Source organism: Phascolarctos cinereus, unplaced genomic scaffold (genome assembly GCF_003287225.1).
Source record: "Phascolarctos cinereus isolate Bilbo 61053 unplaced genomic scaffold, phaCin_HiC Scaffold_5;HRSCAF=322, whole genome shotgun sequence".
Classification (NCBI taxonomy): Eukaryota; Metazoa; Chordata; class Mammalia; order Diprotodontia; family Phascolarctidae; genus Phascolarctos; species Phascolarctos cinereus.
Genome location: NW_027555958.1, coordinates 466,160,743 through 466,188,028, shown reverse-complemented (window position 1 = coordinate 466,188,028; position 27,286 = coordinate 466,160,743). Strand labels below are relative to the sequence as shown.

Here is a 27,286-nt window from a genome sequence, read left to right as displayed (position 1 = left end):
CTGCCTTCTACTAACCAATTACCATCTTGCTGATGTCCTTCCTAAATCATAGGTCCCGGGACAGAACTCACGTTTATAATATCTGTAAAATGAAGACTTGATCTAGTTGACTTCAAAGGTTCCTTCTAGCTCTGACATTCTATGAATCTTTTTTATAATGCCAGTAACCCTGGAGGAGACAGTCTTTGAGCCAATCCCAGGCCTTTAACAACAGAGATTAGTTGTGCTATACTTACACTTAGCATTAATAAAAGCTGGCCTTTGCATTAAGAACCACATTCAATGGTTCAAACGAACAAACAAAACCTTCCAAAGCTGAATGTAACCTTAAATCCCCCAAGGTAGAACACTGGTAGATGATGTGGAATTTGTCCAGCAGGTCTCATTTCCCCTAAGAATCCTCAAGAAAATAGCAAAAGCTTCATGGAAAGCTGAATGGCCCCTGGGAGAAAAAGTTCTAAGCAGGATAAATTAAATTATCATTTCCCAAGCTAGAGCTAGAAGAACAGGAGGGAAACGACTCCCTAGATTCTTGGGAGAGCAGAGCCCATGGAAAAACAATCTGCTTATCACCTTGTCAAATCCCATGGAAGGAAACACTCTCCAATGTCTCTGTGGGTTTTCTTGCTTCTTGGTCAAATCCTGCCCTAGAGAAGAACTGCTTTGGGCCAATCAGTCTATAATCGGTGCACAGATACTTCCAGCGACCCCATGAAACTCACTGACACTTCTTATTTATGTGAACCTGAATCAATTATGAGTCAGTTAGCTATTATGAACTTCAGTTTATTCCTCTGTAAAGTGGGGATAACAGTATCTGTTGTTTGTCCTTCTTGAAAAGAACTATGACATCAGGAAGGTGATGTCATGACTCAAAAGTGAATTGGATCTAAATTAATCAGGGCTGTGCAAAGTCACCACTCTCACTCTCTCCTCTGGAGCCATCTAGGTCCAGTGGCAAGATATAGATCGGGATGACTGGAGATGGTCCCCATGCAGTGGGAGACCTTGACCTTTTTAAGCTAAGGTCTTTCACAGGTGTCAGTTTGTCTGAGGCAACACCCCTTCAGTAATTAAGGTGAGGTAAGAAGAAATGAGACAAAAAATGACCTCTTTTATCTACTAAAAAAAAATTCAATCTGATTGGGAAAGACCCTCAGGCTTTCTGGCCAAAACAGAAACAATTGCTATTTACACTCACTCTAAGCCATCAGAGGCCAATGATCAAATGAGGCTTGGGCTGGGACCTATTATTGGCCAATCAGTGAGAGCCAGAGTGATTTGGGTTTAAGGCATGGTCCTTAAAAAAGAAGTCTAGCCCCCAAACTCCAAGATATCTTGTGAGGTTTCAGTGATCAACATTTATATTCTTTTGGGAAGAGCAACTAAAGGTAAGGGTATGATTCCTTGTGTGGACAGAGGGAGAAGAAGAAGGAAGGAAGGAAGGAAGGAAGGAAGGAAGGAAGGAAGGAAGGAAGGAAGGAAGGAAAGAAAGAAAGAAAGAAAGAAAGAAAGAAGCGAGGGAGAGAGGGAGTTGTTTTGCCCAGCTGGAACTGACCAGTTGGGTCTCCAGCAGGGCAGCTACTCCTATTGGAAAGGTGATATCAAGACTTGGGAGCAAATTGGATTAAGTCAATTATGAGTCAATTAGCCATTATGAACTTTAGTTTATTGTTCTCTAAAGTGGGGATGACAATATCTGCAATACTTACCTGGCAAAGGTGAGTTCTGAGGCGCAGATGAGGTGATGCATGTAAAGCTGTTAGTCGTCCTTCACATGACAGACCTTGGCTGTTCTTCATGCTGACAGCCCTCCACCTCTGAGTTCTGACTGGTGAGTTAATTGCTGGACCCTCATTTGAGAAAGCCCTCATGCCATCCACTCTCACTAAGATACTGGCTCAGCCTGTGATGCTCAGGATTCCTTCTGGACCCCCCCCCCTTTTCAGCTCCCATTTTGTCTTCTCCCATTAGAATGTAAGCTCCCTGAAGGCACAGGCCGTATCTTTGTTTGTACCTATATTCTTGGCACTCAGGAAAGCGCCTTGCCCACAGTAAGTGCTTAATAATTGCTCTCTTTTTCCCTCTGCCCTCCCTCCTTTCTTCTCTTTCTTCCTCTAAGCCCACTTTAAACTCCTATCTTCAGCCACAGTGTAGCAGAAGGGCCAGTGTACTGGAAACATGGAAGTTTGGGGTTCAAATCCAACCACAGGTTCTTACTAGCTATGAGACTCTGGGAAAACCACTCTATCTCTTGGTCCTCAGTTTCCTTACCTAAAAAGTGATTTGGACTCAGTTGCCTCCAAGGTCCTTTCTAGCTCTAAATGTATAGTCTTATGAATGTCTTCTTTGGAGAGACTTAAGTCTTACTATGTCAGATAATTGGTCAATAAGCATTTATTATTATGAGACTCAAAGGAGAAAATAGGCCCAAATGCCTACTGTGTGCTGGCTGCTGTGCTAAGCACTGAAGATATGAAGAAAGGAAAAAGCAAAACCAGCAAAAGCCAGTTCCTTCCCTCCAAGAGCTCATAGTTTAATGAGGGAGACAACACGAAAACTTCCTCGTACTGCATCTAAACAAGATACATTTGGGATAAATGGGAGATAATCACAGAGGGACGGCGCTGGGGTGGAGAAGGGAGTCGGGGGAACCAAAGAGACTGCCTGTAAGGAATGGGCTCTGAGGTGAGCCTTGAAGTCCAGGAAAGCCAGGAGGCTGAGGCGAGGGGGTAGGGCATTCCAGGCACAGGGCATAGCCAGTGGAAAGGCATAGAGTTAAGAGGTCACATTCAAGGAACATCCAGGAGGCCAGTGTCACTGGACTGTAGAATTCATGGAAGGGAGCAAAGTGTCAGAAGAGGGAAAGATAGGAAGGGACCAAGTTGTAAAGGGTTTTAAAAGTCAAATAGAGGATTTTTTATTTGATCCTGGAGGGAATGGGGGTGGGGGATATATAACATAGTCAGCTCTCTACTTTAGGTAAATCACTTGGAGAGTTGAGTGGCAGATGGCCTGGAATGAGCAAAGACTTGAAGTAACAAGAGTATCAAGAAAATATTGTAATAACTCAGGCCTGAGGGGATGAGGGCCTCCACTAGGGGGCAACTTATAGCTTCAACACTTAGAGTAATTGGCACTTAAACTTAATGTTTTTTTTTTCATTTATTCATTCATTCACTTACTCATTTATTCATCATTCATTCATTCTTTCACATCTTGCATGAAATTTGCCATTGGCAATATCCTGTAAACCTACTTAAACTTATCATTCATCACTTCATTTCCCTTTAGGTCAACTACAATTTTGAATTTCCAGACATCGTGGTGTTCTATTAGTTGTATGACCCTAGGCAAATCATTTTCTTCTCTGAGTCTCAGCTTTCTCATCTGAAAAATGAGGATAATAATATAGTACTTCATTCATAGGGTTGTGGTGAGGCTCAAATAATGTAATATATGTAAAGCTCTTCATAATCCTTAAAGTCCTTTATAAATATTCATTATCATCATCATCATCATCGTCATCATAATCATTTTTAGAGGGCTGGCTTTCAGAAGTTGGAGGGCTTAGGCCAGCCCGGGTCTTACCTGTAGGTTGTACTAAGCCGACAGCTGTGAAACTCAGGATGTGGGCTCACCACCCCCCTGTTCGTCTCTTGAGAACAGGATGCAGGAAGGGAGGAAACGGATGGGGTACAGGACAGGATGCAGGAAAGAAAGTGACAGACTAGGTACAAGGAAGTAAGGAAATTACTTAATTAGGTTTGTGCTTTTCATGGAAAATAATGTTACTGTGGCTTGATCCAATGCTATATAAGCCCGAGCCCTGAGATCAATAAACGAAGTTTGTTCTTCACATCTTCCACCTGGCCCGTGATTCTTTCTCTCTTCACACTCTGCCGGCATCAGACCATGGCTGGGGACGCAGGCACTCCCAACAATCATTAGTATTATTCTACCTTCCATCTAATATATATAATATATATTTTTTCATTCACACGCAGAACATATATGTCTATCTTCTACATACCTAGTAATGGACTGATTTTCTTCATTTATCAAACACTGGAGTATACTGGGCTTCATGTTGCGGTAGCTCATGTCTCCTCCATTAGATTGTAAGCTTCTTGAGGGTAGGGACTGTCTTTGCCTTTCTTTGTGTCTTTAGAACTAAGTATGGTACTTGGTACATAGGAAATATTTAATAAATGCATGTTGAATGACTCATAGCCATGTAGCATAATTGAGAGAATATTGGCATTTTTAAAGAAATTGATTTTTGTGTGATGGCACAACTGAGAATTATTACAAGCATGATGAATTTTTGCACAATTCCTCCCTCAGTGGTGCTCATTTTGACCTGGAAGATCCACCTGACAAGATGTCCCATATCTGAATTCATGGGCAAAAATTCTCTGAGGGAAAAATGGATGAATGAAAAGGTCTCAAAAATGGGGATCTACAAACACAAAGAGAAATAGCTCAGATGAAGAGGAAAACCATGGGCTAGCTAAAGAAATTGTTGTCTATACAGAGATAACATTAACCAACTTCAGTTTTAAAAGGACAGTCTCTCCCATCTTGTACTTGCATAATGAATTTTTAAACCCCAGGGTAGGACTTCATAATCCTTCCTACTAAATTCCATCTCATTAGATTTGGCTCCTTGTTCCAACCTATGGAGATCTTTTAAGATAAAGTTGTTCTGAGGGGCGCTGAGGGATTGTGGATAAAATGGCTGACTTGGAGTCTGGAAATCTGAGGTTCAAACCCTGCCTGTGTTTCTTAATTACTTTGTGACCTGAGCCAAGTTATTTAAACGTTTTTAGACACAAATAATTCTCAAATACTTACTGATGAATTAGAATTGTTCTCCATTATGATTGTGCTGCTATTTACACTGATGAAATATTGATGAATGTCATCCAATTTATTAGCTATCCCTTCTAACTTTGCATAACTGTAAACTTGATCAGTGTGTCTTGATTGAAGCCAACGATCACAATTTAAAATAAGACAGGACTAATCAATCAATCAATAATTCAATAAGCATTTATTAAGTCCCTGCTATTAGCTAGGCACTGTTAGGTGCTGAAGGTACAATGACAAAAATGAAACAGTGCTTACCCTCAAGAAGCTTCTGATCTTTTGGTAGTGACAGCACACACACACAAACATACACACAATGTCCCAAAAGTCTTAGTTCAGTTTTAAACTCTTAAAGTTTGAACTTAAAAAGAAAAACTTTTTAAAAGCATTAAAAGCTTAAAACCTCATTAAGATTTTTGAAGCTCTGTGTGTGTGTATGTGTGTGTGTGTGTGTGTGTGTGTGTGTGTGTATGTGTGTGTGTTTATAAAATAAGGCTTTGGACTTGGAACTTGGTGGGATTAATGCCATATAAGAACTGAGCTAAACTGTGAGTCCAATTTCCCCTCCCCTCACCAGAGCTCAAGGTGAAGTAGGGGCTATTATGCCCCTAAGTTGTTGGGGGGATGTTAGCTTGTTTCTTTGTAAAAGTTAATCTGAACATTAAATGAGTAAGTGGAATTGGGTTGCCAGGGACCGCTAAAATTGGAGGAACATGATTGGTGAGGGCTTGAGCCAATAGCAGAGATGAAAGACACGCCCCCAGCCTCCTAAGGGTACCACCACAGGGTGGAAGGAGTGAAAATGTACCTCCTCTGGCTCTCAGGCAATGGGGGCCACAGTAATTGCTGTTACATATATATGTATCTGTACATATTGTTGTTTGTCCTTCATTCTTGAAGAGGACCAATGACATCAGGAGGGTGATGCCATGACTGGCAAGTGAATTGGACTTAGGTGAGGGAGGGCTGTGCCAGGTCACCAGCCTCACTCTCTCCTCAGGAGCCATCTGGGTCCAGTCGCAAGATATGAATCAGAACAACAGGAGATGGCCCCGGATGCAGTGGGAGACCTTGGCCTTTTTAAGCTAAGGTCTTTCCCAGGGCTCAGTTTCACTGCAGTGCCTCATTCAGTGATTAAGGCTGGGTAAGAAAAGATGAAGACAATGGTTTCTTTTACCTAGTCAAAAAAAAAATCAATCTAGGAAGGGGAAGACCCTCAAGATTTCTGGACAAAACAGAAACAATTGCTATTTACACTAACTCTGAGCCATCAGAGCTGAAACAGTGTGTGTGTGTGTGTGTGTGTGTGTGTGTGTGTGTGTGTGTATGAAATCTATACAAAGTAGATAGGGACAGCAGACACTAGCAGTTGGGAATCAGAAAGGGCTTCGTGTAAAAGAAGGTGGTGCTTGAGCTCCTTGAAGGTAGTGAGGGATCCTCTGAGACCTTCCGGCATGGGGGACATGGAGTGCAGTAGTAGAGAGACAGAAAATGGAGTGTCATGTATGAGCAACAGTAAGAAAGCACCTTTGCCTGAACCAACGAGAACAGGAGGGGAAATAATATGTCATAATTCTGCAGAAGGAGGTTGAGGTCAAGTTGAGAGGAGTTTTCAATGCCTTAAAGAGAAGTTTAGATTTGATCCTAGAATTATCAAGAAACCAATGGAGTTATTGAGTGGGGAGCAGGAGGGAAAATGGCATACTGTATTCAGACTTGCACTTTAGGAAAATTAGAAACTGTATGGAGGAAGGATTGGAGTGTAGAAAGACTGGAGGCAGGGAGAAATGTTGGAAGGGTAATGCAGTAGTCCAGATAAGAGCCAATGAGGTCTTGACCTAGGGTTATGGCTGGTGAGAGGAGAGAAGGGGACAGATTTGTGAGATATTGTAGAGACATAATTGGTAAGTTTGGGCAGCTGAGTGGATGTATGGTATGAGTGCGGGTAAGAGTAAAGGGTTCAAATCTGGATGCCTAGAAGGAAGTGGTAGTTTGGCTGAAATAGGGGAATGTGGAAGAAGGACGAGTTTAATAAGGGGAAAGGGAATGAGTTCTCTTTTAGATGTGTTGAAATTCTGATGCTTACAGGTTATCCAGTTTAATATGTCCAGTAGGCAGGTCATGATGTGTGACTAAAGCTCAGGGGAAAGAGTAGAGCTGCATTTGGAGACATGAATCATGTGCATGGAGGGGATAAGTGAATCATGGGAGCTGATGAGGGCACCAAGTGAAAGAGTGTAAAGAGAGGAGACGACCCTAGAGGGAGCCTTGAGAGTGGCTGCAGTTAGGAGGAGTGAGTCAGAGGATAATCCAGCAGAGGTGACTACGAAGGAGCAGACATGCAGATGGTGACCCAAGAGAAGCAGATACAGAGCCCTGTGGCTCAGCCTTAGAAACCTCCCACCCTTCAGATTGACAGGAAAACTCTTCTGGACACAGTCATCCAAACAGCAATGAATCGCCTGGATCTAATGATGGTGCTGTGAAGAGGGCTCCGTTGTATCTCTGCCTTGTGCGTGAATGCTCTGGATAAGGTTTTACAATGAGGATTCACCAGAAGGCCCAAGGTCCTGGCACATCTCAGGCTTGGGTCACCATAGAGAGGCAGTGCAGCTCAAAAGAAAGAGCCCAGAACAAGCCAAAGACACTGAATTTGAAGTCTAGCCTGGACTCTTACAACTTGGGCAAATCACTTCCTCTTCATGACTTTCAGTTTCCTCATCTCTAAAACGAAAGAGGTAAAACCATTTGAAGAAACTAGGCAGAGGAGGCAGAGTCCCCAGGATTTGGAGCCAGGAAGACCTGGGCTTGAATCCAACCTCAGACACTATCTGTGTGACCCTGGGTAAGTCACTTAACAACTCTCGGCCTCAGATTCCTTAGCTGTAAAATGGGGAAGATAATGGCATCTACCTCCTAGGGTTGTTATGAGGATCAAAGAGAAAATATAGGCAAAGTACTTTGCAAATCTTAAAGCACTCTACAAAAGTTAGCTATTAGTCTGGTCAGTTATCTGAGAGAAGTGAGTTAGCTGTTCATCCGTTGTGACACAGGGGTCCTGCTACTGGGCATGTGCCCCAAGGATGTCAAAGATGGGAGAGAAAGAAAAGGAACCAGATGTGCCCACATAGGCACACTAGTGCTTTTGCTTGTTGTCGCTGTTGTTACAAAGAACTGGAAATGAAGTGGGTGCCCAGCCAGCTTGGCAATGGCTGAACAAATTGTGGTAGAATAGATGAATGAAGTGGAAATGTGCTGTATGGCATGACAAATACAAGGATTCAGAGAAACATAAGAAGACAGGTGAGAACTGATGCAGCATGAAGTAAGCAGAACCAGGAGCACCAGCCAGTGAGGTGGCTCCACAGTGGATAGAGCCCTGGGTTGACGTCAGGAAGACCCAAGTGCAGATCTAGCCTCAGATGTAGCTGGGCCCCAGCCATGTCACTTAACCTCTATCTGCCTCTGTTGCCTCACTGTTAAATGGGAATGATACCAGCACCTCCACCCTAGGGCTGTTGTGAGGACCAAATGAGATATAAGTTGTAAAGCACTTAGCACAGTACAGGCACACAGTAAGCACTATAGAAATGTTAGTTACTATCATCATTATTATTATAAGTGAAGACCAACTCTTGGGTAATTATAATCACACATTTCAGTCCCAGGAAACATATAAAGACATGTATTTCCTTTCTATCAGCCAGATGTGCAGGTCACGGCCACATGCGGTCATTTTACTCTTTGGTTTTTCTTATTTTTTAATGAGGGAGGGTTTGATTGAGGCAGGAGAGCAAGGCAGAATGGCTGTGATACAAAAACAGAAGGCATCAATCCATTTATTTTTCATGAATTAGGGAGGAACTGAAAAGGTTGGGTGAGATGATCTTCCTAAGCCTGTTGCCTCCCCTGTCAAGTCAAGGACTTTGACTAGACTATCCCCCTGGCCACTTCTGGATCTAAATTTATCATTTTGCCACCGCATCATCTTTCCCATTCCCTACCATAGGCTTATTTCCTGTTATAGTCAGTCCTTTCTTTGTACTTTTGCCCCCGGTGTCTAGCAAGGTGCCTGGCACACAGATGATGTTTAATAAATAAATATTTGATTATTTGATTGATGCCTCTGTAAAGTGCCGCTTATCAGGGATCTTTATTTGAACAGTGTGGACACATCTGGTCACAGAAGCTGGACTGATATAATTTCCTGGCTAATTTATAGGACAGCCTTTACTTGGGGAATACTAGCAGTATTTCTGTTGAAGCCTGGGTGCTTTCATATAGATGAGTCTAGTAAGTCATAAGATCATTGACAAAGCTGGATGGGACCTTGGAGGTCCTCTGGTCCAACTCTTCTTTTTTATAGAAGAGGTAACTGAGATTCAAAAGCAAGAAGAGACTTGCCCTGCATCACACTGATGGTCAATAACAAAGACATCATTCCGGCCCTCTGTAGTAGGGTAGAAAGAGTGATGAATTTGGTGTCAGAGCACACGCCTTCGAACCCTAGCTCTACCACTTACTACATAGCCTAGGGCAAATGTTTTTCTCTCCCTGGGCTTCAGTTTGCTCCTATGGAAAAGGAATGGATTGGACTAGAGGTCGATGACCTCTGAAGTCCCTTCTGGTGCATTCAAGTCCACGATCCCGCGGTATTCTGACTCCAGTCTCAGGCTGCTCTCCTTTCCTTTTCCATATCCCCTTGGCTCCCAAGTGCATTTCACCATTGCATAGCCATATGCAAGTTTCCAGTTGGCACAGAGTGGCATCTTCTGCAGTGACAGCTGAGTGGACTCAAGCCAGGTTGGGACCCCCAAGGTTCCAGCTCTCATTCCCTGGCTCACCCGGCTTTTCACAAGATGGGAATGAATGTGTTTTGATTTTCGTCAGTTCCCCACTGCACTCCAACATGTCTCTTCTCTGCAGAAGCAATAGCAGCATGCTCGCCTGCCCATCTTGCCATGGCAGCTTTCATTAAGAGGCAGACGTTGCGTCTGGTCTCAGAGGTGATTCATCAGCCAGGCACATGCAACCTCACTGTGTCCACTAGAGAGCAGAGCTCACTGAAGAACTGTCCTGGAAACACCACCTTTCTCCAGGTTCCCCCGAAGAAAGGAGCCTCTCCCAAGACTCTGGCAAGACCAGTTCATTAATGACCAAAAACAATGAGATTTCAAGTCTTGTTCCTCCAACCTGTTTATTCCTTCCAGTTCAGGGCTGATCAGGAACGTGGAACCACAAATCCTAGCATGCAGCTCAGTTCACAAACCCTTATAACATTTGTTCTGTGAAGTTTGGATTCCACCAAAGGGCCACAGGTGGCTTTGAGTCTGCCCCCAGCCCCCACCCTGTGTGCTTCTCATGGATTATCAGTTAACTAGCCTGAGTTAGTTGCAGTTGTTAATAGAAGCATTTCCCCAAACTATACATTCTCCTCTTCCATAGATGCAAGGTCCCAGAGGGAGAGAGCGTTGAAACATAAGATTCCTGTGGCCAAAGGAGAGACACACAGCTCCTGAAATTGGCAGTCCTCTTCTCCCTTCACGTGGCCCTCATGAAGATTCCTTCAGGTGTAGCTGTCTGCAGGGTTCTGCAGATATGAGGCAAGAGAGCTTGCTGCTGGCTCCAGTGGACTCTGCTGCAAGGCAGATGGACAGTCCAGATGCTGTGACCTTTCCAAGTTCACAAGGTCTTCACCTGCTTTATAGAGTGTGTGTGTGTGTGTGTGTGTGTGTGTGTGTATATACATATAACATCCCTATAGGACTAAATCTCCCCACTTTGTTGTCCTATTTTATGAGTGAAAGGATCTGCCTCCTCAAGAAGCCCTCAAGCCTAGTATACATAGGTTCAGAGGAGTGTCTGACTCTTCCTGTGTGGCCTTGTCTGATGATATCCAATGGCTGGGCTTCTCTCCTCCCCAGCTGGGTCATACTGATTAGAGCAAGTCTAAGCCTTCTGCAATTGGGTTAATGGGAGGGGGGCAGAACCCTCCCTTCACACATAAAAAAACTAATAAAACTTTAATCTAATAAAGTAAATGGTAAGTGTGTGATGACTGATGGTGACTAAATAAAAAAAGGCTTCAGCAAAAGAACACAACCTCATGGGCCTGCCAGGTTCATCACAGAGGCTGGGAGACTCAGGCTGTTCACAGCACTCCACATTCAGACTCCCTTGGTTGCCCAGATGGTCTGGACCTCATGCCCTCTTCAGTTCTATTTTAAGTAGCTTCTTTCAAGATAGCCCAGGAACATTCCTTATTTAAGGCCTTCTCTGGTCCCGTCAACTAATAGCACTCTCTCCATCTTGAAATTACTTTGTATTTTTTTTGTAAAATCTTTGTATTTACTTATCTGTGGACACACATCTCCTCAAGGAGAATGTAAACACCTGGAGAGAAGCGACTGACTTATTTTTGTCCTCGTATTGCTAGTATCCAGTCCTTAGCCTTACCTATAGAAGATGATTAATAAATGTTTGTTGAATTGAATTGACTTATGGTTAGTTATGTCAACAAGTGCTCATAAAAGATGCAGAAATCCAGCACATGATGTGACAGCTGCACGCATGTGGCTCTCCTTCTTTTCTTCTGTTTATCTCAGTCTAAAAGCATACCCTGATGTTGAAAAGGAAATGCCCAAGAAATAGCAAACATTAGGAGATCCCTTGAGCCCAGCTGTGACTTCCTCCAGGGCCTCTTCCCCAGAGAGACTGGCCTCCGGAGGACCTTCTGGAGTCTTTCACAGAGAAACCCTTTTGGACTAGGGATGGGCCCAACTCAGTGCTATGGCTCTGACTGTCTGCCCTAAGGCACGGCTTTGTTTCCCCGCCACATAAAGGGCAGGGGCTTTCATTTGGATTTTTGGATCCTCAGTGCCTCATGCTCAATAAACAGTTGGTGACGGAGTGATTGATTGAAGGATTGGAGGGCGTTTTCCTTTTCAATGTACACAGTTCAATGTACACAGGATGTGCTTGCATATCCTATTCCTAGTCAAAACAGTAGTGTCAGCCTCATGGGGAGTTCAATCAGTTCGCCCAAATCAAGGAGCAATTATTAAGCACCCACTGCATGCCAGGCACAGTGCTAGGTGCTGGGGAGACAAAGATACAAGTGAGACAGTCTGCCTTCATGGATCTTCCAATCTATTGGAGAGCAGAAACATACATATATAGGTATAGACAAACTAGATAAAAGCTGACTTTGATGGAGAGGTCTGCAGCAACTGAGGGTATCAGGGGAGGTTTCATGTAGACGGTGGTACTTGGGTAGAATCTCAAAGGAAACACAGGATACAAAGACATAATGGTGAGTATGCCTGGAGGCCAACATTTAGTGTAAAAATGGTATTGAAACTAGAGACTAGAACATTCACCCCCTTTGACCCAGTGATGCCACTGCCTGGACTGGATGGCTTAGATGTTCAAAGAAATGGAAACAAAAAATGATGCAACATATTGTAGCATATGAATGTAACTGAATATTATTATTGTACCATGTTCTCTCCATGCGTGAAATTGTTTTCCAGTTGTGTCCAACTGTCCGTGACCCCCTTTGGGGTTTTCTTGGCACAAATACTGGAGTGGTTTGCCATTTCCTTCTCCAGTTCATTTTACAGATGAGGAAACTGAGGCAAATAGGGTTTAAGTGACTTGTTCAGGGTCGCAAAGCTACTAAGTGTCTGAGGCCAGATTTGAACTCAGAAAATGAGTCCTCATGATTCCAAGCCTGGCACTCGATCTACTGTGCTGCCTAGCTGACCACTAACTTGGTAGTTACTAATAAAAATGCCAGCTGGCACCTGTTTCTGCACCTAGCTGCAGCTCTCCTGTATGTGATGGGTGGCTCTTCATACTCTGCTACAGTCCCTCCCTATGCTGGAATGCGCTACTGTTTCTTACTAGATCCCCTTCCCAGCCTTCAAGGAACTCTCTTTTAGTTTTCTTACGGTGACCTGAGTCAGAAAAATGATTCACTGTGATTTTTTTCTTGGATTTCCTGATTAGAATGCAGGCTGGTGCTTTTTCTAATTCTGTTTGAATGAGTGGTGAGAACCTCAACTTCACTTCTTCCTGATACTCTGCCACCTTGACTCGACACACCCAGTCATAGGTTTTGAAAGAGAGCTCAAATAGACCTCAGGTCATATTGGTCTGGAGGTTCCACCCAGATCACATTCCATCCTTTGATATCCATCCTTTGTGGGTTTTGTCCAAGGCCTCCTGTAACCATGCCTGGTGTGCTGGAGGCAAAGGGTTATGGGATCGAGAGAGCACAGATTTGGAACTAAAAGGGAACCTAGAGGTTATCGAGTCCCAATTCCTTTTTTTCACAGATGAGGAAACTGAGCTCATAGAGGTTAACTAATTTGCCCAGGGTCACAGCTTCAAGGAAGGCCTTCCTCACTTTCTCTTAAGATCATAAAGACACCAGTGGATCACCAGAACTGTTCCCCAGTCATCCTTTTTTGTTGTCATGTGGCCAGCCAAAGTTCCTTTTTGTTCATGTGTTTCCTTGGTGATATTCTTTACTCCTAATATGGGCAACCAACAGTTTTCATCCACTTAGTTTTTCCTATCTGGATGGTTAGGTCAAACTCTTGAGCAGTTACAGATCTCATTAAGATACTGCAATATTACAGGACTTAATTCAGGCAGAATTATGCCATATATAGACAAAAAATATCTGAAGGAACTCATCATCTATAAATATTTGCTCCTGAATTTTGACTGTGCACTGGATTTCTTCCATGACAAGGGCAAAAGTCTTTGTCAAGCTTACCTGTCCTCATTTTTTGGCCTCACCTAATATTTACATACAGAAAGTTATTGAAGAAGGTCATATCTGTTATAAAAATTATAAAAAACAAATTATGTAAAACTATATAAAAACAAAAGATGTCAATAAAAATTTTAAAGCCTTCAGAGTTATAAAAATTATGAAAAACAAATTATGTAAAATTATGTAAAAACAAAAGATGTCAATAAAATTGTTAAAGCCTTTGGACTATACAATAGATTTGGAGTTAGGAAGACACAAATTTGAATATCACCTCAGACACTTAGCTTTGTTACCCTGGGCAAGGCAATATATCTCCACCAGTCTCAGTTTCCTTATCTATAAAAGAGGGATGGTAATAATTGTATTGACCTTACAAGGCTGTTGGATTAATTGAAATGATATTCATAAAGTGTTTTGTGAACCACAAAGTACTATGTGAATGCTGGTGATTATTACTCCTTATATTTATCTCAATTCATTTTCATTTTATTAGATTGGGTTCCCATGGGTTAAGATCTTTTTAGAACCTGACTCTGTCGTCCAATGAGCTAACTTGTTCTCTCTCCATTTTGTCACCTGACAACTGGATGTACATCTTCTCTATGTCTATATCTCATTAAAAAATCAATACACGAGGTCTGACACCAAATAGAAAGAGCAGATTTCAACTGGTGGCCTTCTTGTCTTCCACACTCCAGGTAGCAAGACCTGGTTTCAGTCAAGGTTTCTGAAGAAGAGATCCTTCTCCACCACGTCATAATAGCAGCGGGGCTACTGCTTCCCTTAGGGAGTGGGACCTGAATCAGCCAAACTTATGATGAGGCTCCTGCCTCTGCCTCCCCTGTAAGTTTCCTTCCATTAGCATCAACTTTGGGAGCACTGAAAGCTCGTTGAAGGACTGCAAGTGTGTTGAGAAGTTACGGCAGCAGCTGGGGCAGATTCTGGTTCAACAGCCATGGGAGCAACATGGTGGTAAGGAAAGAGTCACCATCAGAGAGAAAAGAAGGCCACTGGAAAGATCTGGTTTGGTGTTTGATTGGATTGCGCTTAATGGGAAATGCACGATGACCAATTAATAGCCTTGTAAAGAAACTGTATCCCGATGAGTCTTGGATATTAGCCTCCTAACTAATTGTGGTAAGTTACTGGATTTTGTTCTACTCATTCTATCATTTTTTTATTGCTTAGCATTTCATTTGCTGCATAGGAATGAACTACCCAATTCATGTTTCTATACTCAGTACCTATTTTTTACTCTCTCTCTCTCTCTCTCTCTCTCTCTCTCTCTCTCTCTCTCTCTCTCTCTCTCTCCTGCCCAATTCAGGAAAACCCTGGATTTTAAGCCCATAACCATTTCTATGGTTAGCAACTCCATAAATAGCATCTTTCTTTGAGAATTCAAGTTTGGGAGTGGAATGAAGCATTGAGGAGCCTAAATCCCCTATTAAGAAGTCAGGCTTCCTCCAGAGCTGAACCCTGGGTAAATCATGGTGGCAGATATTAATAATTATAAGAATAACTAACATTTACACTTTGCTTGCTATGTGCCAGGTACTGTGCTAAGCACTTTACAGATATTATCTCACTTCACCCTCACAACAACCAGGGGAGGTAGATGCTATTATTATCCCCATTTTATAGTTGGGGGAACTGAGGCAAACAGAGATTAAGTGACTTGCCCAGGGGCCCACAACTAATAGTGTCTGAGGCTTGATTTGAACTCAAGTCTTCCAGACTCCAGACCTGGCACTCTATCTATTGCACCACCTAGTTGACTCTAAAGTAAAGAGAATGAACTGGCATAGGTCATCCTGTGGCATCAGCCAAGCAGTGCCTAGCTAGCCACTATGTTGGAGCTTCTTGATCATTATTGTTTCTTCAATCTAGGGACTGTTTTGTTTCTGTCTCTACCCCCAGTGATCACATATCCTGGTACAGTGCCTTGCATATAGTAGGTGTTTAAGAAATCTTTGTTGATTAGCAAATGAATGTGTGATGTTTGGTAATAGTTGATGCATTGATTTAAATTCGTAGGAATAAGAGCCATTCCACAATTGATAAATGGTCTAAAAATCCAAATCATTGATATTCATATGAAAAAAGTTTCAAATTGCTAATTAGTAGAGAAATGCAAATTAAAATAATTCTGAAATTTCACCTCACACCTTAGATTAGCAAAGCTGACAAAAATGGAAAATGACAAATGTTAATGGGGCTGTGGGAAAACACATTGTTGGTGGAACTGTGAACGGTCCAACCACTGGGGAAAGCAGCTTAGAATTATGACCCAACAGTTACTGAACGATGCATGCCTATGCTCCATATAGATTTTTAAAAGAGAAAAAGGACCCATATGCCCAAAAATATAGTTGCTCTTTTTGAAGAAGAATGTTGCCTTCCTTATGGTAGAGAAATGATAAATTAATAAGCACACTGTTTTGGATATAAACAATATGGGAATTTGTTTTGCTTAATTATGTTTATAATATTTCTTCTTCCCTCTCTCCTCCTTCTCCTCCTTCTCCAACATGTCATCTGATTCTAAGACCAACATTCTTCCCCCAACCTAACAGTGTCTCCTTCCTTTTTATGGTTTTATGACCAGATATAGATGGTGAAGGAAGAAAACATCACCACAGGCAATTAGAAGAAAAATGGGCCCATAAAATAATGAACACTATTCCTGATAACATGATTGTATTGGAATTACATAGTATTAATTTTTTTAATTTTACAATGTGATGATATCAGAGCATTTTTTTAAACTGAGCATTTAGAAAATACTTTCTCCCAAAACACTCAGGGCTCTTCATATATTTTCTTGCATTGACTCCCATGAGTCCTGGCCTACAGGAAACTGAGAAAGAAGGAAGTGGGGGATCCAATGAGAAGTGGAAACAATGCCCTATCATCTCTAGGGTCTTGAGGAATGTCTTGTGTGAGATAGTCAGGAAATTCAAGAACAAACCAGAAATCCAGGTCATGTCACCATGGACTTTCCCCTACATACTGGGTTCTTATTTGCTTAGATGAAGAATGTCTCTGTTTATTTTTGTTCACCTTAATGTCACTGCTAGTTTTTAAGTGCACTCTAGCAAGTAATTAAACATTTCACTTTCAAAAGTTTGAGTTATGTTTATAGACGCTCTATTTGTATTGGCATGGTACCCATCAATTGAGTAATGGCTAAACCAATTCTAGTATATGAAGGTGATGGAATACTATCGTGCCATAAAAAAATGATGAAGGGAATGGTTTCAAAGAAACCTAGGAAGACACGTATAAACTGATGAAGAGTGAAAGGAGCAGAATCAGAAGAGTGATTTCTACAATAATAACAATGTTACAGAGACAATCAGCGTGGAAAGACTTAAGAATTCTGATTAATACAATAACTAACCACGATTCCAGGGAACAAAATTTTGATCAAGGTGGTAGCTGACTATAACTCTAGAGGACCAATGATGAATCATGATATCACCCTCCTGACTGAAAAGTGATGGACTCAAAATGTAGAATAAAGTATGTAACTTGACAAAAGGCCAATGAAGGAATTTGTTTTGCTTGAACTTATATATTCCTTTCATGGGTTTAGATTTGCTTCCCCCACCCCCACATTGGATTGGGGAGAGGTGGAAGAGAGAGGAAACAAATGCTTATTAGTTAACAAAAAGAAATTCCTCAAAGTATGAGGTATGAAATAATCAAAGTATAAGGTATGCTTTTGATCGAAATGCAATGGGGGTATAATGGTTAGAGAACCAGTCTACCTTAGAGTCAGAATGAACACATCCTGGTGGTGTGACCCTGGGCAAGTCATTTAACCTCAAAGAGCTCCAGGCAACTTTCTAAATTTATAGATTACAAAGTAGTGGCTGATCATCTTGGGGGAGGGAGTTGTTCACTCCTGGAGGCTGTGTTCTTCTTATCGCGTGTGATTTAATCTTGATCTTCTTAAAGTATAAGTCTGACCACGTCATTCCTCTGCTCAAGGAGCTCCAGTGAATCCATCTTTCCTCTGGGGTCAAATTCAAACTGCTCCGTCTGGCATTAAAAATCCTTCACAACCGAGCTACCGCCTATCTTCCCTCCATATTTGACATTACCAATGCACACAAGCTCTACGTTTCAGACAAAATGGTCTACTTGCTATCCCTTTTACATGACTTCCCATCCTCTTCCTTCTTGCCTTTGCCCAGGCTGCTTCCCATGCCTGCAATGCATTCTCTCCTCCTCCATGCCACTTAGAACCCCTGATTTTCTTCAAGACTCATTCGAGTGCCACCTACTTCAGGGGCCTAAGCTGACTCTCCCCGTGTCCCAGTGTTTATCATCTGGATTAACTTTTTTATACAGGTTGTTCCCTGAATCTCAGCCCCATTGTAAGCTATTGTACTGAGCTTGAATAGCTTAGAGCTGCACTAAGATTTTTGGGACACCCCCTATTTCATAGGGCCATAGCATCTTCATCACAAATTGGAAGGGACCTCAGAAGTCATGGGATCCAGTCCATTCTCTTTACACATCCATCCACCCTACCTTCCTCCCTCCCTCCCTCTTCCCTCTCTTCCTTCCTTCCTGCTTTCCTTCCATCCTTCCTGCTTTCCCATTACAATTATATGATGATTTCTATTATAGTCTTTCTATTATAATTATTATATTTCTTTCATTCTATGGTTAAATAGAATGTAAGCTGCCTGAGACTAGGGACTATTTCATTACTGTTTTGACATTCCTAGCATTTAGTGTAGTGCCTGGCACATAGCAGGCATGTCTTAAGTACTTGTTGAATGAATGAATGAATGAATGAATGAATGAATGAATGAATGAATGAAAGAACCACCCCCTGGGTGCATTGAAATGTCTTATCATAAAGGTCTCTTGCTTTAGGTGATGTAACTCAGTCTCATTCTTTTCTGAAACCCTCTTGGTCCCGTGGCTGCTGTTAAGGACAGAGCCCACGGTTTAAATAAGGTTTCCCCAGGAGATGCCCCACAATGATGTTTTCAGAGTTGAGCCAGTTTAGCACCTCCACAGTCCCCCCAAATTCCCCAGGTTTCTTGTCAAAGAGAACTTAGATTGCAGTTGTTCAGACCAGATGTGCTCACTTGCTTCCAGTTGAGAAACTTATATTATTTTTCTTTGCCAAGACAGAAACAGTTATTTCCCATAAGGCAACAGTAGCCTACAGTTCTAGGGGTGACCCCACCGCCTTCCCAGGCAATGAATCCATGAGTTTCTATTAAGTGAGGCCTGGATTCTGGCCTCCTTTGTCTTCATTCTGTGCATCGGTTGACCATAAAGGACAGACAAAGAGCGCTCCTCAACAATGTCGTGGGCGCTGTTTCAGGCAGCAGGTGTATTGCATGCATTAGCGATACAGCATCAAGAGCAAACCAGCTATGGTTAGCAGCAGGAGAGCCGTTGTTCAGTCCCACACACACCTCCTGATACATGCGTAACTGACAAATGCAGCGATGTCCCTGTCTTTCAGCTTCCCCAAATCAGCTGTACGATGCAGACTCCGGAGATAACAGCGATATCCAGTCCATTCACATAGTCTGAGAGCCGCCTCAGCTTTCCCATGAACGGAAACTGGCCTAAAGACTGCTTGTTGAGTCATTTCAGTCGTGTCCAGCTCCTCATGGCCCCATCTGGAGTTTTCTTGGCAGAGATCCTGGAGTGGCTTTCCATTTCCTTCTCCAGCCCATTTTACAGATAAGGAAACTGAGGCAAACAGGGTGAAGTGACTTGCCCAGGGTCACCTAACAAGTAAGTGAGGCCAGATTTGAACCCTGGAAGATGAGTCTTCCTTACTTCAGACCTGGCACTCTATCCACTGTTCTGCCTAGCTTCCCCAAAGATTGCTTAGCAGTTCTATTTTTCAACCTGCTAATGAATAGCACCCCTCAACTGTGCCCCCAAAAAAAGATTTTAGCAGCTCAGAAAAATTTATAGCTTAGTAATAGTAGTAGTAATATATATTAAGTGTGCTATATAAACACACATAATATATTAATAGCATAATATATCAATACAATGCATATTACATATTATCACATAATATAATATTAATGGGAATTAATATTATACTATGTTAATAACTAATTATTAATTTGTAACCCATTCTTTTCCTCCTATTTCTATTGAGACCCAACTCCTTAAAAGGTCATGCAGTTTTAGAAGAGTATAACAGTAAGGTAATCTTCTCCTATATGTAATTGAACTTCAAGAAATTTATTATTAATACAATGTTTGTTATTAGCCAGAAGAAAAGTAAATATTTTATATCATGACTAACTCTTCCTTTTCACTGATTGGTTAAGTGGCTAAAAAAAAGTGAATGTCCATATCTCAGCAAGAGAATTTATAAAATTCTCCTACCGTTTTTCACCGCATAGTTGTGTGAGTGAAGATTTTCATTTTATTCTTCTTTTAAATTAAAATTCAGAAATAAACTTGATGCGGAACTAGATTTAAGACTTTGTTCATCTCATGTTGAGCCACACATTGCAAACATTTATTCAAATAAAAAAGTCCAACATCATAATTAAGTTTATAAAATGTTATTATTTTATGTTAAGCACCTTCCAAGTTGTGGCTTCTTTAATTGAAAAGTTGTTTATGTTCAACAAAGTTTTATAAAAATAGGAATGAAGTCATATAGATAATAATAAGCATATTAGGTCTTGCTGTATTCTTTTAATTCTTACAGAATTTACTACAAAAAATAGTCATAATTATTTTATAATTAGAGTTTTAGAATTTTACATTTGGAGTTTTCATAATTATAAAGAGAACACTTCATAATTGTAATTACAAACGTTTATTTTCATTTGGAGCTGTTGGGGGCAAAAGCTAACATTGTAGTTATTGTAAGAACTTAATGAATAAAGCTGAAAGAATATAATGAATACTATATTAAATTACCCTGGGGATTCACAACACATTATTTTGTTGTTTAAAGGGCTTCAACCGTGGAATAAAAAACATTATAGAACACTTTGGAAGAAAAATATAACTCCTTAAAGGCAGACACTGCCCTCCATTTTTGTCCCTATATATCCAGTGCCTATAGGGAGCCATGTTTCATCTTACTTTGATACCTTGAAGGACCTTTGAACCAGCAGGGGTGGGCATTCCATCTCTAAAACAGATAAAATGTGATTTTAGGTTATGAATTGCAGTGACAGAAGAAGAGATCCAGATCAAAGCGGGAAGCTAACGTTTATTAAGTGCCTACTCTATGCATGAATTCACGCTACTGCTGGAACACAGGCCAGGCTAATCAGGTGAACAAATGAACATCAGTTACAGACAGCCTCTGGCTGGAGTCTCAGCATCACTGCTGTGGAGTATTTCAAAACAAACGCCCCCAAAATAGATCTTTCATAGAATCAACAAGATGAAAAGGCCAAGAGAAAAACTTGTAAAACACAAAAGGTGAAGGAAGGATAGCTGACCCCTTGGACCAGCCTCAAGACTCCCCTCTTGTCTTTTGTGTGTCTCTTCTGGGGCCATCTCCAGTCGTAATGATCTATATCTGGCCACTGGACCCAGATGGCTTTGGAGGAGAGACTGAGGCTGGTGACTTTGCACAGTCCTCCCTCACTTAGATCCGATTCACTTGTAAGTCACAGCATCACCTTCCTGATGTCATGGTCCTTTTCGAGAAAGAAGGACAAACTACAACCAGAGAAATAGTTTCCCCCACATAGCTTTCTCCTTTAATTTGTTACGCTGCCTAAAACTACTCTAAGAGGCAGGTTGGGTTTTTTTTTTAATTAGTAAGTATACACTTTATGAAAATGTAACTTCATCCCTTCTTTGCAGAATGGGTCGGGGACAATGGTTGTAGGAAATTACATACATTGTTATGCTTGGTTGATATGCTAATTAGTTTTGTTGAACTTTTTTCCCCACTTCATTCTTTTTCATTCTTTGTTGTTAGGTATGTTGAATTAGTTTTGCTGAACTGTTTTCCCCACTTCGTGCTTTTTTCATTCTTTGTTATTAGGAATGGTGGAAGAAAGGGGAAAGTTATACTGCTTTGTGTGACCCTGACGAATTGTATGTGCCCCACTCCTCCCCCACTCACTTGACGTAATTACAGGATGTAGGGGGAAGTAACAGAAGATGAGGTGATAAGGTTTTGCCCCTTTCAAACTTTGAGCAATTGTATTTTTCCCCTTTCAAACTTTGAAGGCTGCCTTCAAAGTTTGCCAAGGGCATGAAACCTCAAATGACTCACATTTAGAGTGACCTATTCTGAGACTAAAATGTGAGAAACTGGGAGTGACCCATTCTTACTTCTATAAGAAGCTTAAGTGTTGGGGCAGCTAGGTGGCTCAGCGGATAGAGCACCGGCCTGAGGTCAGGAGGACCTGAGTTCAAATGCGGCCTCAGACCAAACACTTGATATTTCCTAGCTGTGTGACCCTGGGCAAGTCACTTAACCCCAATTGCCTAAAAGCAAAACAAAAAAAAAGAAGCTTAAGTGTTTTCAGTGTTTGTACCGAAGGACTCCTTTAGGAAGTATAAGGAAATTCTTTAATCATATTTGACGGAATGATATGGCCGCTCCTCACTGGTTAGAAGAGGTGTTAGCCATATCTCTCCTGGCCTTTAAAAAGTCAGCGCACTCTCCAGTGAGTCAGTCTGGGAGTCATCTCCGGCAATCCTTGCACAAGAGAGGCAGCTGTGTAGGAAGAACCAAGCTCTTGAGAAAGACTAACTCTTTGACTTTTCTTTTGTGCCCCTTCCAGCAACAGCATCTGCATTTACCCAAGAGACACCCAAAGAATCCAGCTGTGCAATTAAGTTGGACTGAAAATCAACAGGCCCAGGGAGCCCTGCTCAGTGACAAACCCAGCATGGAAACAGTGCAGAAGCTGCTGCCATGGGGGCAGCCATAAGAAAAACGCAATGGCAGAGGTGGGAATCTTCCTAGACTGTGGGTTCATGCTACAGATACATCTCTGCTAGTATATTCTACGCGTGTGCTTCCATTTCTCACAGATACTCTTTAACTTTGTGGGAAAGTGAGCCCAGATTTGGGTACGGGGCAGGAGTCTGCCACTGCTCTTCATAGATAACATTCAGTAAAGGTATTTGCTATGACCTAACGGTGCCACCTGGCTGACTAGTAACGGTGAGAGTACCACGTGGGGCTTGTGAGATAGAGTTTTAGGAATTCAGACCCATAGAGTATTTTGAACCTTGGTGGTTGTCCCCTGGGGGGCTCAGCCAATGAATGCAAATGAAGGGGTTAGGCTGGGGGAGGGAGGATGACACCACACTGATAAATGAAAGTTATGCAAGCACAAAGCATCAATAGAAGTTCACCTTTAGAAGCATCCTCTTTTCAAAGTGCCTTCCTGATCAGAAGGAGAGGTACCGTACTGTTGGGATTAGGTCGGTATGAGGGTGCTGGGTAAAGAAGCCTAGGAAAGGAGGACAGCAGGAGGTCGGACAGAGACGCGGGAAGGGAGGCAAATGGGAGAATCTCCAAGTAAAAACTAAATAACTGATTACGCTTAACTTCCCAGACATCTTTTCAACAAGTGCCTTTTGCACACCTCTAATAGTCGCCTTCCCCACTCCCTCCCTCCCCCTCACCTCATACAAGTCTTCCAATTCTGGGACCATAATCAAATCAAATCAATATAGCCACTGCTACCAGAAGGGGTGCGTCAATATACTCCCCTATTGTTTCCTTCTCCACCCTTCCACTTTCCCGCCAAAATCCCAGTCCCAGGCCACTGTTCTTGGTACGTGATTTCTTCTCTTGAAGATGCTCTACAGGGACACTCTCCAAGTCTCCCCGAAGAGCTTTGGAATCAATTGTGAGACACAGGAGACACCGGCAAAAGACTGCCCGGCCTGGATTGCCTGTTAAAGAAGGCACTGTGCTCTACGAGCAAAGCAGAATTGCAATAGCTCAAAAGAATGCACACACTTAGAGACATCTCTACTCTAAATGTTCACGTGGACTCTTCGTGCCCAGCCTGTGGTAGAGCCTTTTGAGCTCCTATTAGCCTGATCAACCACCATCAGACGCACGGTACTTGACATGGTGACATCATTTTGCTCCTCTTCCAGTAAGAAAGACCAGAAAGTTTTCTCCTACAAAAGTGCAAGCTCCTCAAGGGCAGGCGCTATCTTTTGTTTTGTATTTGTATCCTCAAACCTTACCGCAGTGCTTGACGTACGGGGTGTTCTTAAGAAATGCTTTGTTATTCGTTCCTTCATTCATTCACCCAGCTATTGTCAGACCTGCCTCAAAGTTAGTTCAGTGATTTTTTTCATAACACTATCCTAGATTTATATTCTTATGAAGGATCATATATTAGAGCTAGATAGGACCTCAGAGACCATCAGTCTGACCATCTATTTTATAGACAAGAAAGCTAAGGCCTAGGGAGATTAAATAACTTGAATTAAATGATAATTTATTAAATGACAATCATTTTGTTGTTCAGTTCTTTCAGTCATGTCTGACTCTCTGTAACCCCATTTGAGGTTTTCTTGGCAAAGACACTGGAGTGGTTTGCCATTTCCTTCTCCAGCCAATTTTACAAATGAGGAAACGGAGGCAGACCGTGATAAGTGACTTGCCCAGGGTCACACAGGCAGTAGGGCCAGATTGATCATTTAATCATAGAACTGAGATGGTGGAGCTACTAAGTGGCAGAGGTGGGATTAAAAGCCAGGTCACTTGCCTTCAAACACAGAGATAAGTACAGCAGGTCTTGCACACACTCCACTGTTTATTGGTAATTCCTCCAAGGTAGGGGCCATGGCATAGAATCCTAGATTTCATGCTAAGAGAGACTTTAAAGCCTGTTCTTTAGCCCTCAGAAATTGCCTCTCAGTTTCATGACATGTGGAATACTCAAAGAAATCCAGAATGTTTTATCCAGAGAAGACTCAGCAAAGACAGAAAACCTGTTTGCAAATAATGCTAAATATTAAATGCGTAACTCTAAATTAAATCTGCATTTGGAATAAAGGTATATGTGAGGAGGGGGGGAGGGAACGGACAAAGCCATGCATGGCTTAAGTAACTATGCTGTTAATGGCTTCTGTTGCGTGTAGAGAGCATTTGGTCTGTAAGGCAATTTCTTTTCCAAGAGTATTTTGCCAAAGAGCAGTTATTTCCAAAAGACTGACATTGGAACCCACTTCTTTACTACAGATGGGCCACTAGGTGGTGCAATGGATAAAGCATCAGGCCCAGAGTCCGGAAGACTTATCTTCCTGAGTTCAAATCTGGCCTCAGACACTTCCTAGCTGTGTGACCTTGGGAAAGTCACTTCACCCTGTTTGCCTCAGTTTCCTTTTCTGTAAAATTAATTGGAAAATGAAATGGCAAACCACTCCAGTATGTTTGCCGAGAAAACCCCAAATAGGGTCAAGAAGAGTTGGCCATGGCTGAACAACAACTATTCTATACTCCATCATTTGCTATGTTAGACAGTTTTACTGACCATCGAGTTCAACCCCTTCATTTTATGGATGAGCAAAATGAGGCCAAAAGAGCTTAAGTGATTCCCAGAAGCCACACAGGTCGCACGGGAGGGACATTATTTAAACTTGAGTCTTCTTACTTCAGAGACAGCATGGAAATGGAACCCTCCTGTCAAGTCAACTATGATGAGAAAATCCATTTGAGAGCAGGAAGGGGAACTTAAAAAACTAAAGTAATGAAATCACTGAACAGAAATATCGAGTGACTGGGACCCAGTTCTTCAGGCACTAGAGGTAAATATCCTTAGTAGTTCCATTGTTCAAACAACCTTGAAGTCAAAGTACATTTCACCTATGGGAGGGTTCCAGTAGCAACATCAAGGTAGAGGAAATGAGGTCTGGGCTCTGATGTTATCTCTCATTTAAGAGAATTCAAGCAAACTCAGTGTAAACAACCCAAACCAGCAGCTTCTGAGTGGCTTAGGGTTAGTGTAGAGGAGATATCTGATCAAGATGGTAGAAAGAAAAAAAAATCAGTGGCCAGCATTTCCTGAGGAGATTCTGCTCTTCACCTCTCCAGGCCTCTAGTTGCCTTCATTAGAATTGCAAAGTGGTTCAGCCATTTAAAAGGAACTCTTCAGTCTTCACCTAAAACCCTGGAAATATCTGCCCATAGACATCAGTGTGATGGAGAAGGATTAAATGTTTAAAATCATATTGCAAGAGAGGCAAAGTATGACACTCAACAAACAGTCTCTATAGCTTCACAAAAATGACTTCACTGGGTAAGCGATAGGAACAAAGAGTTTTCAGTTCTTTTCAATTTTCTTTTAAATATTTTTAATTTAATATTTTTGTTAATAATCTTTGGTTTTGTATCAGCTTTATTTCCAGATATACCCTCTCCCATCACAATAGATTTCAAATGAAGAAATTCAAGCCATCAATTATGGTATAAAATTTTCCTAATTCATCAATAATGAGAGAAACACAAATCAAAACAACTCTAAGGGCTCACTTGACACTCAGCACATCTTCAACGGTGGGGGAAGAAAATGAAAGAGTCAGCACTGGAAGAAATATAGGAAGACAGGCACACATACATTGCTAGTGGATCTGTGAATTGGCCAGACAAGTCTGGTGAACAAGTTTGATTTTCTTGCTTTTAGCAGGGCAGGTCAGGGGAAGTTCTGATCTTTTGAAATAGGGCCACCTCCTATGTTGCTGGACATGAGCTTTGGTCCCTTACTGATCTAGGCAATAGGTGGCTCAATGGCCAGAATACTTGGCCTGCAATCAGAAAGATCTGAGTTCAAATCCAGCTTCACTTCATAGCTATGTGAGCCTGGGCCAATGCTTAGTAAAATACTTAGCATCTCTTAGCTTTAGTTTCCTCATCTGTAAAATGGATACAACAGTAGCACCTACCTCTGAGGGCTGTAAGAATCAAGTGAGATGGCATTTGTGATGTGCTCAGCACAGTGCCTGGCACATAGTAGGCACTTAATAAATGCTGGTTTCCTTCTTTCCCCTCCTTGGAGCTAAGGCTGGATTACCACTTGTTGAGTATGCTATGGGAAAGATTCTGACTCGGGTACAAATGCTCTGACATCCTTTCCAATTCAGATGGTGTACTTGGTGAATGTGTAAAAGAAACAGAAAGACTGTTGAATTATACAGGGAATAAGAAAAATAAAAACATTTAGAAAGGGCAACATAGCAAATAGCTGTTGTTCAGTCATGTCCAGTTGTCTATACTGTCTATGAGGTTTTCTAGGCAAAGATACTTGAGTGGTTTGCCATTTTCTTCTCCATTGGATTAAGCCGAACAGAGTTCAAGTGACTTTCCCAGGGTCACACAGCTAGGGAGCATCTGAGGCTGAATTTAAAGTCAGAGCTTCCTTACTCCAGACCTAGCATTCTAACCACTGAACCACCTAGCTACCTCCAGCTGGTAATAGCAAATATTATCCCCTCTAGATAATTTTACCCCGAAACCATTTGTTAGATGAACAACTCCTCCTGAACCTGCAGCAGGGAGAAGTAAATGTTATTAAAGAGGAAAGAAAGAAGCTGGAAGGAGCTTTGGAAGGATATTGGAGCAGGACTGGTCAACCACAAAGGGACTGAATATCCTTTGTTATTCAGTCATTTCCAACG

General features: G+C 41.9%; 1 long non-coding RNA gene across 1 annotated transcript; it reads left to right on the top strand.

Annotated features, from left to right (window-relative positions):
• Positions 1 to 7,505: 7,505 nt before the first annotated feature.
• LOC144457446 (uncharacterized) lies at positions 7,506 to 24,122 on the top strand. The gene is made up of 3 exons (XR_013486750.1): positions 7,506 to 7,717; positions 14,356 to 14,794; positions 22,423 to 24,122. It is a non-coding gene; the product is annotated as an uncharacterized LOC144457446 (long non-coding RNA).
• Positions 24,123 to 27,286: the final 3,164 nt, after the last annotated feature.